The 19,007-nt window shown below is 50.3% G+C and overlaps 2 protein-coding genes across 2 annotated transcripts in view; both read right to left on the bottom strand.

Annotated features, from left to right (window-relative positions):
• Positions 1-19,007, bottom strand: part of LOC141271727 (uncharacterized) — a 390,989-nt gene that overhangs the window by 214,812 nt on the left and 157,170 nt on the right. The window lies entirely within an intron of this gene.
• Positions 1-19,007, bottom strand: part of LOC141271726 (uncharacterized) — a 236,708-nt gene that overhangs the window by 62,906 nt on the left and 154,795 nt on the right. The window lies entirely within an intron of this gene.

The following is a 19,007-nucleotide window of genomic DNA, read 5'->3' on the forward strand; positions in this document are numbered from 1 at the left end:
TTGACTCCCTGGGTACGGACCGGGTCACCGCCACGAGACTACAACCCTCAACAGACCGCGCGACCAAGGCCCAGGGGTGCGTCAACTTTTGGCGTAGTCGGCAGGATTTCGTGCCCGCAACCACCGGGTACTGCGTGCCTGAAAAAGACTGTTCAAACATACCAGTGGTGAAGATTCCCGCCATCCGGCGCCATCTTCAGCCTTCCTCCCGCCATCGGTGAAGATTCCCGCCATCCGGCGCCATTTTCAGCCTTCTTCCCGCCTTCCGTGGAGTTTTCCCGCCGTTGGACGCCATCTTGAAGACGCCGCGCGGGAAAAAGAGGGGCGTGGACTCCAAAAGCGCGCGAGAACTGAAGCCCCGCCTCACGTCCAGACGTCGCGTAAGGTCCTGGAAGGAGCCCAGCTGACGTCACAGGAGCGCGACGGAAGGTCCTCAACCCTGACGATCCACTGCGGAGCCGCGGCCTACGGAAGAGGATCATCGCAAGGTAGGCCACGGTCCACTAGGGGGGAGAAGGATGTCGGATACGGAGGAGAGCTTCACCGCTTCAACCCCCGCCAGCGCCACCGCCGTTGCGGTCATGCCTTTCACCATGCCCTATATCCCGGGGGCAGCCTGGCTACCCCAGTACTCTGGGGAGTCACATACCCTGCATGACTTTAGAGAAAAGCTGGATAGCCTCTTCCACGTGTACCCCCTCACAGAGGAGCAAAAAGTGAGCATCCTGGTGGCCCAATTAACCGGGGCAGCCCAAAGGGAGGTAAAGTCCTGGCCACCTGGAGGGAGGACTGTCGCAGGGATACTAACCCGGCTGAGGGACACCTTTGATACCCGCACCTCAGCCGAGATCAAGCTTAGATTCTACGGGTGCAAACAGCGGGCACATGAGAGTATAAGGGACTATGCCCTGAACCTACAAGAGGCCCTGAGAGCCATTAAGCAGACCGACCCTGACGGCGTGGGAGACGAGGACAGGCTGTTGACTGAACAATTTATAGAGGGTTTATATTGCAATGCCCACCGAACCCAGTTGCGGGCAATGGCCTTACAGGACCCTCATCTGGGATTTGCACAGTTCAAGGACAGAGCCATCCGGGTGCTTCGAGAACCGGCACCAGGTGGCGTTGTGACCCCCAGACGCCCCACTACCACTTACCACCAGGAGGCGGCGCCCTTGTCGGCAGGGCCTGTGGGAGCTGGTGCGCAGGCTTTGAACAATGACCCGGCTCCAGACCTGCACCATCAGGTCCAAGAGCTAGCTAAAAGCGTTGCTGCGCTAACCCGAACTGTGCAGTCTTTACAGGTTTCCACTCCAGGGAAGATCCAGCTGGCATCCGGACCGGAGGACATCCCGTGGCGTCGACCAAGGAGGACCCCACCGGCCAGAGGAAGACCCAGCGACCGATACAACGAGGACGGACGACCCATCTGCCGCCGCTGCAATCAACCCGGACATATGGCAAGGTACTGTCCTTTAAACTGGCACAACCTGGGGTAGAGGGCCAACCCCCAGGAAAAAGATCACCAGGCCCATCGAACTGGCGCGACAAATATGTGGGAGGACGTCCAGTCTTACCCGTGGTACTGGATGGCATTCCTATGAGTGCCCTACTGGACACCGGGTCACAGGTCACCACCATCCCGTACGTGCTCTTCAAGCAGTACTGGAATGACTCGGATATCACCCGCTACCCTGACGACGACTTGAGTATCATCGCCAGCAATGGTCAGCCCGTGCCACAGATTGGATTTAAAGAGGTGACCATTAAAATTGGTAGAGTCGAACTGGCAGCACAGGGACTGATCATTGTAGACATTGACAAACACGAGAGTCACCCAAAGATAACTCTAGGAACTAATGTAATTGAAAATTGTCTTGCAGAGGTGATTTTCCTTTTACAGCAGGTTGCCAAGAACGCCAGCTCCGGCCAGCAGCGAGTGCTCCAGAAAGAGATCCGGGCACTGATGCGACGGCAACAGCTAGAACTCTCCGGTGGTGAGATTGGTAGCGTGCGAATGTGTGACCCTTTCCCTATTGCCATGCCCCCGAAAAGTGAAATGATGATTTGGTGCCGGGCAGCTATTGGTCTGAGAGGTAGAGATTACCAGGCAATGGTAGAACCAGTTTACTCAGACAGTAGGCCCACCATTTTGACAGCACGGGGGGTGGTCCATGTACGCCATGGGAGGGTGCCCGTTCGCATAATAAATATCGGGAAGAGGGAAGTGTACCTGCCCCGGTATGCCACGCTAGCCAAATTGTATACCATCAATCAAGATTCCATACAGTCCGTAGAACCCTTGCCTCCATCTTCCCCGGAGGAAGGTAACGGCTCTCAGAAAACAATGGAGGACTGGTGTCAGCAACTACATTTGGGTACTGACTCCACTCCCTCACACCAGAAACAGGGAGTCTATCGGGTGGTTCAAGAGTACGAGAGAGTGTTTAGTAAACACCCGTTAGACTTCGGGCGAGTCAAGGGGGTAGAACACCACATCCCCACGGGAGACCATCCTCCCATAAAAGAGAGGTATCGACCCGTACCCCCTGCACACTACCAACACGCCAAGGGGATGCTTAGAGACATGAAGGAGGCTGGGGTGATCAGGGATCGCTGTAGCCCCTGGGCAGCTCCACTAGTCTTAGTCAAAAAGAAAGACAACACCATGAGGATGTGTGTAGATTACCGGAAAATCAACCGTATCACACACAAGGATGCGTACCCCTTACCAAGGATAGAGGAGTCTTTGGCTGCTTTAAGATCTGCTAACTTCTTCTCTACCTTGGATCTCACTAGTGGGTACTGGCAGGTTCCTGTAGCAGAGGCGGACCGGGAGAAGACCGCATTCACCACCCCGATGGGACTTAGCGAGTTTACCTGCATGCCGTTCGGACTCTGCAACGCACCAGGAACCTTCCAACGATTAATGGAGTGCTGTCTGGGCCACAGAAACTTCGAGACGGTCCTGCTGTACCTGGACGATGTCATCGTATATTCCAAGACGTATGAGGACCACCTGAAACACCTGGCGGAAGTGTTCGAAGCTCTGGCAAGCTACGGCCTAAAGGTGAAACCCTCCAAGTGTCACCTCCTGAAACCAAAGGTGCAGTACCTGGGACACGTGGTGAGCGCTGATGGAGTGGCTCCCGACCCTGATAAGATCACCGCAATTAAGGAATGGCCAAGTCCCTCCAGTGTAAAGGAAGTGCGGCAGTTCCTCGGGTTGGTAGGCTATTACCGCAGATTCATCCCCGGTTTCACCAAAAAGGCAGCTCCTATGCAGGACCTCCTGATAGGCCAGTCCCGGAAGGCCAAGAACCAGAAGCCACCCTTCAGATGGGAGAAGTTAGAAGAAGAATCCTTCCGCCAGCTGAAGATGGCCCTCACGGGGGATGAAATCCTGGCGTACCCTGATTACAGCCAGCCCTTTATCCTCTACACCGACGCAAGTAACATCGGGCTAGGAGCCGTGCTGTCCCAGATCCAGCAGGGGAAAGAACGAGTAATTGCTTACGCCAGCCGAAAACTGCGACCCACCGAGAGAAACCCTGAGAATTACAGCTCATTTAAGCTAGAGTTCCTGGCAGTGGTGTGGGCAGTCACCGAACGCTTTAAGCATTACCTCACCGTGTACACGGATAACAACCCGTTGACACACCTGGACACAGCAAGACTCGGTGCCCTAGAGCAGAGATGGATGGCCCGTCTGTCCAACTACGAGTTCACAATCAAATACCGGGCAGGACGCTCCAATACCAACGCGGACGCCCTGTCCAGGATGCCAAACCTACCGGACGTAGGAGAAGATCCAGAGGGACTGGAAGAAGTCGAACTCCCCGCGTTCCACCGTCATGGGACTATCCAGTATTCCCACCGGGTAAGGAGTAAGCAAGCTGCTACGTTTAATCCCTTGCCTCACTACAACTGGGCGGAAACGCAAGACAGTGACCCTGCCGTCCGACTGGTGAAGGAGATGCTGACTCGGCCAGAGGCTCGCCTTGACCCAGACGCTCCGGAGGAAGCCAAGCAACTGTGGGCTGAGAAGAGTCGACTGTTCCTTTATAAGGGGAAGTTGTGCCGCCGAATGGTTAACTCCCGGACGCATGAACTAATCTGGCAAGTAGTGGTGCCACGAAGAGACGCAGCCGTGGTGATGGAGGCATACCACGACGGGGCTGGACACTTCGGATGGAAGAAGCTGGAGTTCCTGCTGCGCGGGCGGTTCCACTGGGTAGGCATGAGGGGAACCATCGAGAGGTGGTGCAGAGACTGTGGCCCGTGCAACCTAAGAAGGAAGGACCGTGCCAGCCAGAAGACTCCCCTGCAGTCCATCGTCACCCGGCAGCCGTTGGAACTGGTAGCCTTGGATCATGTAAAACTGACCCCAAGCAGAAGTGGCTACGTCTACGCACTAACCATCGTGGATCACTACTCCCGGTTCTTGGTTGTCGTCCCCGTCAAGGACTTAACAGCTCGAACAGCAGCTAGAGCCTTCCAGCAGCATTTCTGCCGTCCACACGGGTACCCGGACCAAGTGTTGACAGACCAGGGACCTGCCTTTGAAGCGGAGGTCTTCCAAGAATTCTGCACTCTGTATGGCTGCCGGAAGATAAGGACGACACCCTATCAGCCGCAAACTAATGGACTTTGTGAGAAAATGAACCAGGTGGTGATAGATCTTCTGAAAACATTGCCCCTGGAAGAACGCAGTCTGTGGCCTGAGAGGCTGCCCGACCTAGTGGACCTATACAACCACATCCCGGTAGGTTCCACCAATTGTACCCCGGCTTACCTGATGAGGGCAAGACCTGGTAAGCTACCTGTTGACCTGGAGATGGGAGTCCTGACACCCGAGGACACTTCACCAGAAGCAGACTGGGACACAGAGAGGCAGCAGCAGTACCGGAAAGTACAGGAGAGCGTGGAGCGAAGTCTCTGTCAAGCTAGGGAAAGACAAGAGAAAACTTACAACCAGTATGCTCCCGCTGTTCCCCTGGTACCCGGAGAGCAGGTCTTGAAGAGGAAAAGGCGGCTCCACAAGTTGGACGACCAGTGGGAGAAGGACCCGTACATCGTACTGCCCTCAAGCCACGACAACCCAAAGGTCTGTACCATCAGTAAAGACGGAGGGGAAACCACAACCATTGTATCCCGGGATCACCTGAAGAAGTGTCCCGAACAGCTACGGAACCCTGAAGAGGAACAAGAAGACCCTCGACCCGTAGAGGAAAGGGAAGATATGGTTAGTACTGTGCTCGGAGACTTCCCTCGGTCTTGGACTCAAGTCAATGGCGCAGTTGTGGTACCCGTCCTCACGTTCCTCCAACCAGCATCCCAAGTGCCTACGGAGCAACAGGTAGAACTGGAAGAGCAGCCGGTCCAGGAGGCAGAAGACTCCACACAAGCAGAACAGGAGGATCAACCCTCTGCTTGCAGTGAGCCTGCCATATCCCTAGTGAGCCAAAGAGCCGGTAGACAGCTGCCCAGTTTACCCTTGACAGCTCCTACACCCTGTAGTTCAGGGCTAGACAGTCAGCTCCGTAGGTCCACTAGGGCCACTAGAGGCCAGTTACCCGCACGTTGGAGGATTTGAAGTGTATAAATTGTTTTATTTGTGGTTACCTGTTTTTCTTGTTGCTTGTGTATAATTATGTGTTTCTAGTTATTTATAGGAGTCCTTGGTGGATTTACCGGGAATCCTTGTACATGGTTGGAGCGTAACCTAGGAATGGACTAAAGACTGTTAAGGACTCGGGGCAGGACAGACCCCTACCTGGTTACGTCTCCCTGTTTTGGTGAAATGGACACCTTGCTTTTCTTCAAAAACTGCACCCGGTTGCGGACACGCCGTAACCATCTTTGTGTTTTTCTTATTGTACTATTATTGTTTATACCTTGTTATGTTTAAAAATATGTTTAGTCCCGGAGTACTAAATTTCACTAGGGGGGAATGTGGCACCCCAGGGGTCTGGTTTCCACAGTAACAGCAATGTTATGTCTGAGAGCAGGTGGGAGGTCTCTTGGTCAGGGATCCTGTGCATGCCACACCTCCTGCCCAGTCCTGGGAGGGGAAGAACTTCTCCTATATAAACCTAGGGCTGAGGCAGGGTTAGTGAGTAGAGAAGAAGTAGAGACAGAGAAGCAGATATAGGAAAAGAACATCAGGAGCTCTGTGGGAGCAGTGCTACAAGGAGTCAGGGGCTGGCAGCTGCAGAGCTCGCCCTGACTGAGAAGTTATCACCGGACCCGGAGTCCGAGGCTGTGGGGACTAACTCCTATCCAGCAGCAGAAACCGACCGGCAGGGGATTGCAGGTCCTCTGGCCCAGAAACCCGAAGGCACGGTCACACGCGTGGGACCAGCACCGCCGTTGTGGAGCGGACGCCACTAGAAGGCCCCGAGTCACCGGCCATACGGGTGAGCACCACACGGTACACTCAGGGACGTGGGCTACTTATACCCGCCTCTAGCAAGGTAGCCAGAAGAGTACAGTCAGTTTGGGAGGCCTACAACTCCGCCTGGCCAGGGGAGATCCCATCTGCTCAAGGACTGACCAGGCCCCGATCGCTAGCCAGTACTCCGGGAGGGTCTATATTTATCACCAGTAAAGACCCTGAATTACACCGCATCGTCTCTTGAGTGATTCCTGCTACCCCCATCATCCACGTCGGCTGCCCTGAGGCCATACCCCTCCCGTTGGGGGTGATACTATCACGCTGCACAATCCTACCACTGGCCTCAGCGGTCTGCCCTGCAGCAGCAGCTCCTTAGCTGTACTCAACGGGTGGCGTAGTCGTCCAACATCTACCGCTAATACAGCGCCACTTAGTCTGACTCCCTGGGCACGGACCGGATCACCGCCACGAGACTACAACCCTCAAGAGATCCGGCTCCGGGTAAGCTCCCTCGTGCGCAACGCAGCGCGACACAGGCCCAGGGGCGCGTCATATGATGCCCCCCCACAGTGTAATGCCCCCATTATGCTTCTTATGCAGTATGTATGATGCTCCCCCCCCCACAGTGTAATGGCCCCCATTATGCCCCTTATGCAGGATGTATGATGCCCCCCACAGTGTAATGCCCCCATTATGCCCCTTATACAGGATGTATGATGCCCCCACACAGTGTAATGCCCCCATTATGCTCCTTATGCAGGATGTATGATGCCCCACACAATGTAATGCCCCCATTATGCCCCTTATGCAGGATGTATGATGCCCCACACAGTGTAATGCCCCCATTATGCCCCTTATGCAGGATGTATGATGCCCCCACACAGTGTAATGCCCCCATTATGCCCCTTATACAGTATGTATGATGCCCCACACAGTGTAATGCCCCCATTATGCCCCTTATGCAGTATGTATGATGCCCACACAGTGTAATGCCCCTTATGCAGGATGTATGATGCCCCCACACAGTGTAATGCCCCCATTATGCCCCTTATGCAGTATGTATGATGCCCACACAGTGTAATGCCCCCATTATGCCCCTTATGCAGGATGTATGATGCCCCACACAGTGTAATGCCCCTTATGCAGGATGTGTGATGCCCCACACAGTGTAATGCCCCCATTATGCCCCTTATGCAGGATGTATGATGCCCCCGTTATGCCCCTCATGCAGGATGTATGATGCCCCCACACAGTGTAATGCCCCCATTATGCCCCTTATGCAGTATGTATGATGCCCCCAGACAGTGTAATGCCCCCATTATGCCCCTTATCCAGGATGTATGATGCCCCCACACAGTGTAATGCCCCCATTATGCCCCTTATGCAGGATGTATGATGCCCCCCACAGTGTAATGCCCCCATTATGCCCCTTATGCAGGGTGTATGATGCCCCCACAGAGTAATGCCCCCATTATGCCCCTTATGCAGGATGTATGATGCCCCCACACAGTGTAATGCCCCTTATGCAGGATGTATGATGCCCCCACACAATGTAATGCCCCCATTATGCCCCTTATGCAGGATGTATGATGCCCCCACACAGTGTAATGCCCCCATTATGCCCCTTATCCAGGATGTATGATGCCCCCACACAGTGTAATGCCCCATTATGCCCCTTATGCAGGATGTACGATGCCCCCCCACAGTGTAATGCCCCCCATTATGCCCCTTATGTAGTATGTATGATGCCCCACACAGTGTACTGCCCCCATTATGCCCCTTATGCAGGATGTATGATGCCCCCACAGTGTAATGCCCCCCATTATGCCCCTTATGCAGTATGGATGATGCCCTCACACAGTATAATGTTCCCACAGTACCGCCTGAGGTTCTGCAGTGGAATAATCCCGCTGCACTTGGTTTTTCCTCTGCCTGCTCCCCTACATGTAGACCCTTGAGCATGTATACATGCATGTAGGGGAGCAGGCCTTACCAGATATCGAGGCTTTGTACAGTAATATATCGCATGAGGATTATATCAGAGGAGTAAGATGTTTATAGAAATTGAGATCAGTAGAGTGTAGAAGACATAATGACTTCATGGACAATCTTCTAAAATTCATTCTTACTCATAACGTCTTTCTTTTTGACAGGAAGTACTTACCCGAGCTCAGGGTTACTGCGATGGGGAGCCCCTGTACCCCCTCATCTGCTAATCTATTCCTGGGCTGGTGGGAGGAAACCAACATACTCAGGGATGATTATAAGTGGTGGCATCCATATATTGGGGCATGATATAGATATATTGACAACATTTTTATCATCCGGTCAGGGACGAGTGAACAGTTTCTTGAATTTGGAACTCAATATCCATAGAGTGGGCCTTAGATTTATATCAGAGTTTAATTATTACCAGTTGCCTTTCCTTGATGTACCAATCAAGAAAGTACGGGATGGGAGCCAGGGCTGTGGAGTCGGTAAGCCAAACCTTCGACTCCTACTCCTAAATTTCCATGACACTGTCTCCGACTTCACGACTCCGACTCCCTCATACATGGCTCATGTTTAAGTGATAAATTTACAGTAGGACAAATTTTTCTCAGCTAAAAGTCTAGACCCTTAGATCAGGAATAGGAAAGACATTTATAGGACATTTCATAACTTTCCCAAATTCTTATGAAAAAATATTCCTCACAAACTGCATTGAACTATTGTACCCAATTTATTACATATTTTAGGCGCCGGAGTGGGTCAATTTTATACCGACTCCAACTCCACCAAAATGGGCACTGACTCCACAGCCCTTGTTTGGACCCTAGGGACACTCATCTACCATAAACTATTAAAGTGGCATAGCCACCACCGCATCCTACTTAAAAAAAAAAAAAAAAACAATATCCAAGGGCCAATGTTTACAGTTGAGAAGAAACTGCTCTGTCACAGATCTTAATATACAGGCAATAGACATAAACACCAGATTCAGGGAAAAAGGTACCCACAGTACATTTTGGATTCCGCATGATTGTTTGCAGAAAAACAGGAGAGACAGACACTCCTACATACCTAACCAAGACACCAAGAAAAATATGGGATAACACAAGTAATAGGAATTTGTGACAATCAGAGTGACCATATCTTTAATATCCTCAGAAAACACTAGGATGTACTTGTGGCCGACCTGGACCTGAGGGTTCTGTGTGATCTACTCCCACAATAACTTTCAGAAAGGGTTGGTCAATTAGGGACCGTTTAGCGCATAGTTTCTGAAAAAACTGCACCCAAGGGGACATGGCTAGATAGATGAATCTGTGGTTTCTTTAGATGTGTAGAAAGTTGTACATGTAATTGGATGAGACCATGTAAATCTTTCTTGAGTTCCTCTACAGGTGAAACCTTTTTCCAGAGGGATTATTCCAACTGTAAAACCTCAGGACTTGTATATGTGGCCACATGCACCTGCCCCCTAGATTATGTATGCACGACCAAGAGGCCGTCTTAGAGGAGTGTGGAGGGGGCATTTGGGCAAAATACGCCATGGTTGGGTGCCACGGGTGTGTCAGAGGTGACAGTTGCCCTGCAGGGGTTTGCAGGAGATCTCCACGTTTGGCAATGCAGGCAGCTGCCTAGATGGGAGGCTGTGTTTAGGACCCAGATTCTACCTCCATTTAGTCTGGGTGTATATATACCTGGTGTGTCTATGTTGACGTCGCCGGGTATACTCATTTCTACTTGGAACTTGGCTGAAGCAGCATCACGTTCTCTTTGGAGTCTTTAGGCCGTGTGCCCTGTTGGAGTTTCTTCTAAAGCGAAGTTGTAATTCCCCTGTGTTGTCTTCCCCTTTTGTCTTTAGAGTGCTAGCGGAGGTTGACTAGCGCTCATCTCCTTCCACCCCTAGCTATAACCTTATGCCAGGGATAGTTGGGTGAGGCATGTGATGGGCAACAGCTGCGGAGGCTGTATAGGGACGTTAGGGGGAGACTGGATGATGCTAGTCCAGATTAGGAGGTCACCTCTTCCCCCTTTTCCCTAGTGTCTGGGCTCCCTTTCCCTTTCTCCTCTGTGTTGCACTCAAACCTGGCTTGACATCGGTACACCCCATTAGTGAGACATATGAACAGTGCACATTGAGGTGAAACAAGAGACTTCTCCTTTTGCATCATTGAGGTGGTTAAACCCAATGTGAGAGGTGGTGATCTCAATAGATGTATCCTCAAAAAGGAAAGTGAGTGGATTTCCAGACTGGATTCACAAGGCCCTAAGTGACTGAGCAAATTTCCTATGCCTGTTTTGTATGAATACAGACCCATTCCGGATTACATTTTAGGATTTTATACTCTACCCATTGCTACTCAGTTCCCTGTGAACGAGGTTCACATATTGTTTTACTTCATCAAGAGATCTGAGCTTCTATATCAGAATTATTTCTTATCAGTTATACTATTAAGTAACTAACAAGTGTGGTGTTCCTTGTGTATCTCTAATTATGCAATAGGGGTCAAATATGACCAATTAGGAGTATACTGTGGGCCACCATCCCATATATTTTGTAGTGATAAAGTAGATGCACATGCCGATTGCATGATGGGGGGATGTGCAATACTTATTTTTAGTCTCCCATGATATTGATCTCAGAGAGGATTTTTCTGTTGGTGGAATGCAATGCAATACCATATGCTCTCCAGAGACATGTGGGCATGCGCATTTGTGGACAATGATCCTAGATGGAATGATAACTACGGGCATGCGCAGTCACAAACTGATTGCCGCCGCGCAACTCGTACCTATCTGGTGTTTCAGCATAAAGAACGTCACTTCCGGACATGCACACTAGGTGATGGACATTATCGAACCTCTAGCTCATGAGAAGTAGCGTAGGCGCAGTATATTATTGTAGACAGACTCTATTCTGTATATCCTGTGACAATTCACCTCTAGGAATGGGAATGGGCCTCCTAGTCTGGGAGGGGTTTTCGATGAAGTGGGATATTTAAACATGGACACCTGGCTATTAGGCACACTATGCTGAACATCATGAATTATCATCCCTCTATCAAGCCTCCTAATGAACCTGTTGGGAAAATGCGTTCAGGCGGATTATTGAAACATTCTCTGAGTACCATACCCTTTCCTTTATACATATTGTAGGGGTTTTACTCACTAGGGCACAATGGGAGGAAACCAGGAGGCATGTTCCTTTAAAAGTTCATGTGCGTTTATTACTTCATAAACCCAGAAGCCAAACAGAAAAGCAAATAGCCTTTAGATCAGGCAAACAAAGGAAATGTCCTTAGCAGGTCTCTGCTCAGCCAGGCCTGTGTGGCACACAAGCTGGGGTAGCGTCCAGTGTCCTGGCTTGGTCTGAAGACAAACATACACAGTAGGCCTTCTACCTCCAAACACACAGACCATGTGCCAAACAACTGACTTCATTTTATAGGCTGTTAACCACACCCAGAGGTGAGGTATGTGGGTAGCTGGACCCGCCCATTCTCTCCTAGCTACCTGTAACCCGGCTCCCAGGTGCACCAAACGATCCTCTTAGTGCTTATCTGTCCTAGAGAAACACTCCGGGTTACATCACAGAGACCAGCCATCTCTGTGACACATACCTCCCATTTACTATGCGACCATTAGCCACCTTACATACCCCCCCCCCCTCTGCCTAAAGCCGTGGGCTTGACACCTTTTATTACCAGACAGGGGATTCCCGAGAGAGCATCGGCATTACTATGTAGCTTCCCTGCTCTATGTTCTACAGGGAAGTAGGAGTCCTGTAGGGCTAAAAACCCGAGGGTGACTCTGGCATTTTTTCTCTTTTTTCCCTCATCCATCTGAGTGGAGCATAGTCGGATAATAATCTAAATTTTCGACCTAACAGATAGTACGATAAGGTGTCCACCGCACACTTTATAGCCAAGCGTTCCTTCTCCATGACCGAATAATTTTTCTTGCAGGAGGACAGCTTTCTACTCAGGTAGAAGACAGGGTGCTCCTCCCCGTGTATCTCCTGGGAAAGGACTGCTGCTAACCCGACATCTGAGGCATCCGTCTGGAGTATAAACTCTTTCTTGAAGTCCGGGGCAACCAGGACCGGTTGCCTACACAGAGCCAGTTTCATCTTTTGAAAGGATGTCTCCGCCTCTGCAGTCCACTTGGCCTTGGCTGATTTTTGTCCCTTTAAGGAGGTCAGTCAGGGGTGCGGCCATCATGGCGAAGTTTGGGATGAATTTCCTGTAGTATCCCACGATTCCCAGGATGGCTCTGACTTGCTTTATCGACCCTGGTCTCAGCCAATTTTGGATTGCTTCTACTTTAGTATTTTGGGGGTTTAGCTCGACTCTACCCACTACATATCCGAATTACTTGGCTTCTTATTTCCCCATGCCACATTTCTTCGAGTTTATTGAAAACCCCACCTTCCTCAGAGCATCAAACACAGCCTGAATCTTTTCCAGATGACTCTCCCAGTCTGGACTGAGGATAGTATTGTCCAGGTATGTTGTGGCATATTTCTTATGGGATGCAAGGATGCAATCCATAGCTCTCTGGAATTTTGCAGGGGCCCCCTGCAGTCCAAACGGCATCCAGGCATACGTAGAAAACGCAGTCTTCTCTTTGGCTATCTGTGCCATGGGTATCTGCCAATATCCCTTCGTCAGATCCAAGGTGGTTATGTGCCTTGCTGGCCGAAGCCTCTTGATCAGCTCGACGACGCGTGGCATTGGATATGCATCAAATTTGGAAACCTCATTCAACTTCAGATAGTCGTTGCAGAATCTCCACTCACCATTGGGATTTGGGACCTAGACGATCAGGCTCGACCAACTGCTCTTGGATTCTTCAATGACACTGAGCTTCAGCATACAAGCTACCGCTTTGGATATCAACTCTCGTCGGGCCTCAGGTATCAGATAGGGCTTCTAGTTCACCCGCACATGTGGCTCCGTCAGAACCTTGTGTTCTATGACCCTTGTGCAGCCCGACAATTCCGAGAACAGATCCCTGTTCTTCTGCATCAACTCCCGACACTGCTGTTTCTTGGCCTTCATTAGCGTTTCCGCTATTGCGACTCCTCCAACGTCACCTTCTAGCTTGCCCAGCAAGCATGGAGCTTCCACAGCCTCTTTGTCTTGCCACGGCTTGATGAGGTTGATGTGGTATATCTGGTACGGCTTACGTCGTCCCGGTTGATGACCTTGTAGTTCACATCACCCACTTTTACCACCATCTTATACGGCCCTTGCCACTTGGCCAAGAACTTACTTTCCACCATAGGAATTAGCATGAGGACTCCGGTCTCCCGGATTGAATTGCCTCACTCTGGCTGACCGGTTGTAGACTTTGGCATAAGCTTCTTGTGCCTGGAGGAGATGTTCTTTTACGATGGGCATCACCTTCACAATCCTCTCCTGCATCAGAGCAGCGTGCTCGATGACAATCCTGTGGGGAGTGAATTCGGCTTCCCAGATTTCCTTTGTGACATCCAGAAGACCCCGCGAATGTCGGCCATACAGAAGTTCGAATGGCGAGAACCCTGTAGAGGCCTGTGAAACCTTTCGGTTGGAGAACAACAGATACGGTAGGAGACAGTCCCTGTCTCTACTGTCCCTTTCTATGTCCTTCCTCAGTATACTCTTCAGAGTCTTGTTAAACTTTTCGACTAAGCTATCTGTCTGAGGATGGTATACTGAAGTCCTCAGTTGGGAGATTTGGAGGGCTTTGCATAACTCCCTCATCACCTTACTCATAGTCACCGACCAGGAAATTCCCTCTATGTCCCTTTGGTAAGCCTGTTGGGGAAAAAACGTGGACCAACTCACAGGATATATTCTTTGCGGAGGAGTTTCTCAGTGGAATCACTTCTGGATAGCATGTGGCATAGTGCAGGATAACCAATATAAATTGATGCCCACGAGCAGATTCAACCAGGGGACTGACCAAGTCCATAGCAATTCTCTCGAACGGCACTTCAATAATGGGCAATGGCACGAGGGGACTTCAAAAGTGAGAGGTGGGGGCAGTTAACTGGCACGTAGTGCAAGACCTGCAATACTTAAATATTTCCCGGTGACATCCGGGCCAATAGAACCTTTGTAAAAGATAATGCCTTATCAACACCAGATACAGCAAGCCTCCATGATAAAGGCAAGGCCAGCACATGTGAAAAATACTGATGCAGACAGCCACTCACTAACCTACCAATTCATGGAGGGGGTGGCTGTGTAGTATTATACATGCACACCGATGGAGTCTGCATAGGGCGCCAGTCACACAGATATGTGCGATGCCCAGTTTCTGGCTTGCAGCTTGTTGATGACTCCCATACTATTAGATCAGACGGGCTGCCCCGCACTATATACGTGCACCCCCACAAGACAGACGCCCCAATTCACCCAGCCAACACTCAGGAGGCCTGGCCGCATCCTGCAGCAAAAAAATGTGCAAAAAGATGAAAAATAGTGTAGAAGATAAATACACCACATGAGCTATTGCTCGATATTTTGGCCAAAATACACAAGCTCGCAACCCAAACGTCAAGGGTCCTCATACTTGTCAGTCCTAACACTAAACATTAAAAATGGTGAACATAAAACATCACAGTAAGGCTGTATGCCCACTATCCGTTTTTTAAGCGTTTCCGCCACGGCAATTCCGCTGCAGAAATGCTTAAACGCTTGGTAGAAGGTCTGCCATGTTCTCCAATGATAATCCCATGTGCTGTGCACATGCTGCGGAAATTTCCGCTGCGGATTATCATTGCGGAAAAATCCGCAGCACTACCAATTATTTTGCGTTAGCGCGGTGTTTTCGCCGCCATTGACTTGCATTGGAACTCATGGAATCCGCATCACTGCATCTGTACATGCAGAATCCATGCGTTTCAATGTGCGGATGGTACCCGGGTTTGGAGAAGAGGAGACTCTCCTCCGGACCCGGGTACAATAGAACCTGTAAAAAAAAAATGAATAAAATAAAAAATATACATTATACTTGCCTTCTGATGGCCCCCGGTGTCCTTAGCGATGCGTCTCAGCTTGCCGTCAGCTCGCGATGGTCTGAAAAGGACCTGCCATGACGTCAATTAGTCATGTGACGGGTCACGCGACCGCTAACGTCGGCAGGTCGTTTAGTCTACTGCGAGCTGCCGGCAAACCAGGACGCATCGGATAAAGACACCGGGGGCCATCAGAAGGTAAGTATATATTTATTTTTTACCATTCTTTCAGTCACCCTATATAAATCCATGCCGGTTGCATGGATTTATATAGTGTGACCAAGTTGTCAAGCACTTTCCAAGTGATGCTAAAATCGCTTGGAAAGCGCTTGACAACCCGCACGCGGAAATGCATGTGAAGAACGCTTACAATCCGCATGCTTTTTTTCTGCCAGGGAGATGCAGAAACGGTCAGGAAAAACTCCGGAGTATTTCTGCATCGTGGGCACATAGCCTAAAAGATAATGCCTTACCAACACCAGGTCAGATTACTAATGCACTGCAGGATGCAGCAAGCCTCAATGATAAAGGCGGGGCCAGCACATGTGCAAAATACTGATGCAGACAGTCACTCACTAAACTACCATTTCATGGAGGGAGTGGCTGTGTAGTATTATACATGCACACCGATGGAGTCTGCATAGGGCGCCAGTCACACAGATATGTGTGATGCACATTGTCTGGCTTGCAGTCTATTGATGACACCCATACTATTAGATCAGACGGGCTGCCAAGCACTATATACATGCAAGCCCACAAGACATATGCCCCAATTCACCCAGCCAACACTAAAGAGGCCTGGTGGGGTATTTATCATGTGGTGTATTTATCTTATACACTATTTTTCATCTTTTTTGCACATTTTTTTGCACTGTGCTTCACACATATCTGTGTGACTGGCGTCCGCCCTATGCAGACTATTGGTGTGCATGTATAATACTACACAGCCACCCCCTCTATGAATTTGGTAGGTTAGTGAGTGGCTGTCTGCTTCAGTATTTTGCACATGTGCTGGCCCTGCCTTTATCATGCAGGCTTGCTGCATCCTGCAGTGCATTGGCAATCTGACCTGGTGTTGGTAAGGTATTATCTTTTACTGTGATGTTTTTTTAAATTATGTTCAATGTTCACCAATAGAACCTATGCACGATCCGTTCCTGCGTTTTTTTCCACTCCCAGATGTCCCCCCAAGACATGTGAATGGGCCATGTCCAACACCTTCCGTCTGAAGGGGCCCGGCTGTATTAACTGCTCCACACTCTCCTCCCTCACTTTCTTGACCTGGTACAACAACTCCTTACTCATCATAAAATGGGGAAACCTTGTGTCAGCCCCCGACTCCTGTGCAACTCCATTTATAATAGTGACATTATTAAAGGCTTCCTTCAGAGTTAGGTCCCTATGTTGGGCAGACACAAAATTCTCGCTGGTCACCCCTAACTCTGGAATGGCAGACTCAGGGGGCACTACCTCCTCATCCCCCACAAGTACACAAAAAGGAAACCTGTCTGACTCTGGGTGTGGTGATACTTCATTAGGGTTAATTTTTTTCTTATCTGAGCCAGCGAACCCAGAACCCTTCCCCCACAGATCCCAAAGCAAGCAAAAGTCCCAGCCTATAATAATAGGGTGCAACAAGTCCTGAACAACGCCGACCTCGTGGGACTCTGTACCGTGGGCCATTTCAATGTCCACTCTGGCCCTTATGGTAGTCTTTAGCATCACCATGAATGCACTGAACGCCGACTTTTTTCCCCGGGATAATTTGGAGAGGAAGGGTGGCCCTCATAAGGATCACCAGGCTCCCGGAGTCTAGCAGTGCCGTTACCTCCCATCGTTCACCTTCACGTGACATGCTTGTGGCCCCTCGCTGGGTGGACAGTTCACAATGCAGGGCGGATAAGCATAATATGAACTACGTTGTCCTATGCTGCTGTCCATCGGCTCAAGGGTCAGGGGACAACGAGCGGCTATATGGCCTGGGCCGTGGCATCTCCAGCAAACAACATCACCTGTATGGACCTTGGGCACCACCTCCCTCGTCCATTTGGACCTTGGAAGTCCCACCACCTTTTGGGCCTCCACCCCCTGTTGGGAACTCCAGTATGTAGTGGGCTGCCTTCCCAAGGAACCTTCAAACCCCTGGTATCTCTCGATCAGTCCGACCAGTTCATCCGCATACCGGGGATCACCCTGGGCAACCCAAGGCTGTATGGGCCTCGGCAGGGAGTGCACAAACCGGTCCATCACCACCCACTCTACCATCTGCTCAGGCATTGAGGACTCTGGCTGCAGCCACTTCTGGACCAGGTGCCGCAGGTCAAACATTTGGGACGGAGGTGGTTTTGTTCTGGTGATACGAACCCGCTGTGCCCTGATAGTCATTGTCAACCCCAAGCGTGCGAGAATCTCACTTTTTAGCTTGTCATACTCTTTGGCATCCTGCAAAGCTAAATCATAGTACGCCTTTTGGGCGTACTATGCAGAGCTAAATAGGGCGTACTATGCAAAGCTAAATAGGGTGCCCTGCAAAGATAAATCATAGTATGCCTACTGCGCGTACTTCTGGGGCTCTCCAAGTCAAGTATGGCGACAGTACCTCTGCCCACTGCTCTTGTGGAAATTTCTCCCTCTCGGTGACCCTTTGAAACACCATCAGGAAGGTCTCAACGTCATCCCCCCCAGGGTCATTTTCTGCAAAGCCCGTCATGCCGCCTTCCGGACTTGGGAATCATCAGTCGGACCTGGGGTTGGAGCGCTCATCCTCTCCTGGATGGCGGTTGCCAGAAGCTGCATCTGCTGACGTTGTTTCTGCTAGTACTGCTGGATCTGCTGTAACTACAGCGTGTTGGTCTCCTGTTGATGCTGCTTGCTTCATAAACCCAGAAGCCAAACAGAAAAGAAAATAGCCTTTAGATCAGGCAAACAAAGTAAATGTCCCTAGCAGGTCTCTGCTCAGCCAGGCCTGTGTGGCACACAAGCTGCGGTAGCGTCCAGTGTCCTGGCTTGGTTTGAAGACAAACATACACAGGAGGCCTTCTCCCTCCAAACACACAGACCATGTGCCAAACAACAGCCTCCATTTTATAGGCTGTTAACCACACCCAGAGGTGAGGTATGTGGGTAGCTGGACTCGCCCATTCTTTCCTAGCTACCCGTAACCCGGCTCCCAGGTGCACCAAACGATCCTCTTAGTGCTTATGTGTCCTAGAGAAACACTCCGGGTTACATCACAGAGACCAGCCATTTCTGTGACACATGCCTCCCATTGACTACGCAACCATTAACCACCTTAGAATACCTTGATACATATCTGGTTTTATGATTACCCCACGGCTGATGAAAGGGAATCTGTCACCCCCTGGGACTTATCTGACCTCTCATATTGGCATACAGGTGATAGAAATGTGAATCTATACATACCTGTATGCCTCATTTTAGAGGTCTGTTTGCTAAGAAATGGCTTTTTATTCAGTGAAGATTCTGATGCTTGCTGGCCGTGGGGTAGTCGGTGGAGTGGATTCCCTTTAATAAATACTCACTTAGCCCCATTCTTCGTGCAGATACTAATAAATCCAGGACCTATGAGATTTTTACCATATGATAGTTGGATAG

This window comes from Phyllobates terribilis, unplaced genomic scaffold, assembly GCF_046119375.1.
Source record: "Phyllobates terribilis strain yellow unplaced genomic scaffold, ASM4611937v1 Scaffold_5__5_contigs__length_657084704, whole genome shotgun sequence".
Lineage (NCBI taxonomy): Eukaryota > Metazoa > Chordata > Amphibia > Anura > Dendrobatidae > Phyllobates > Phyllobates terribilis.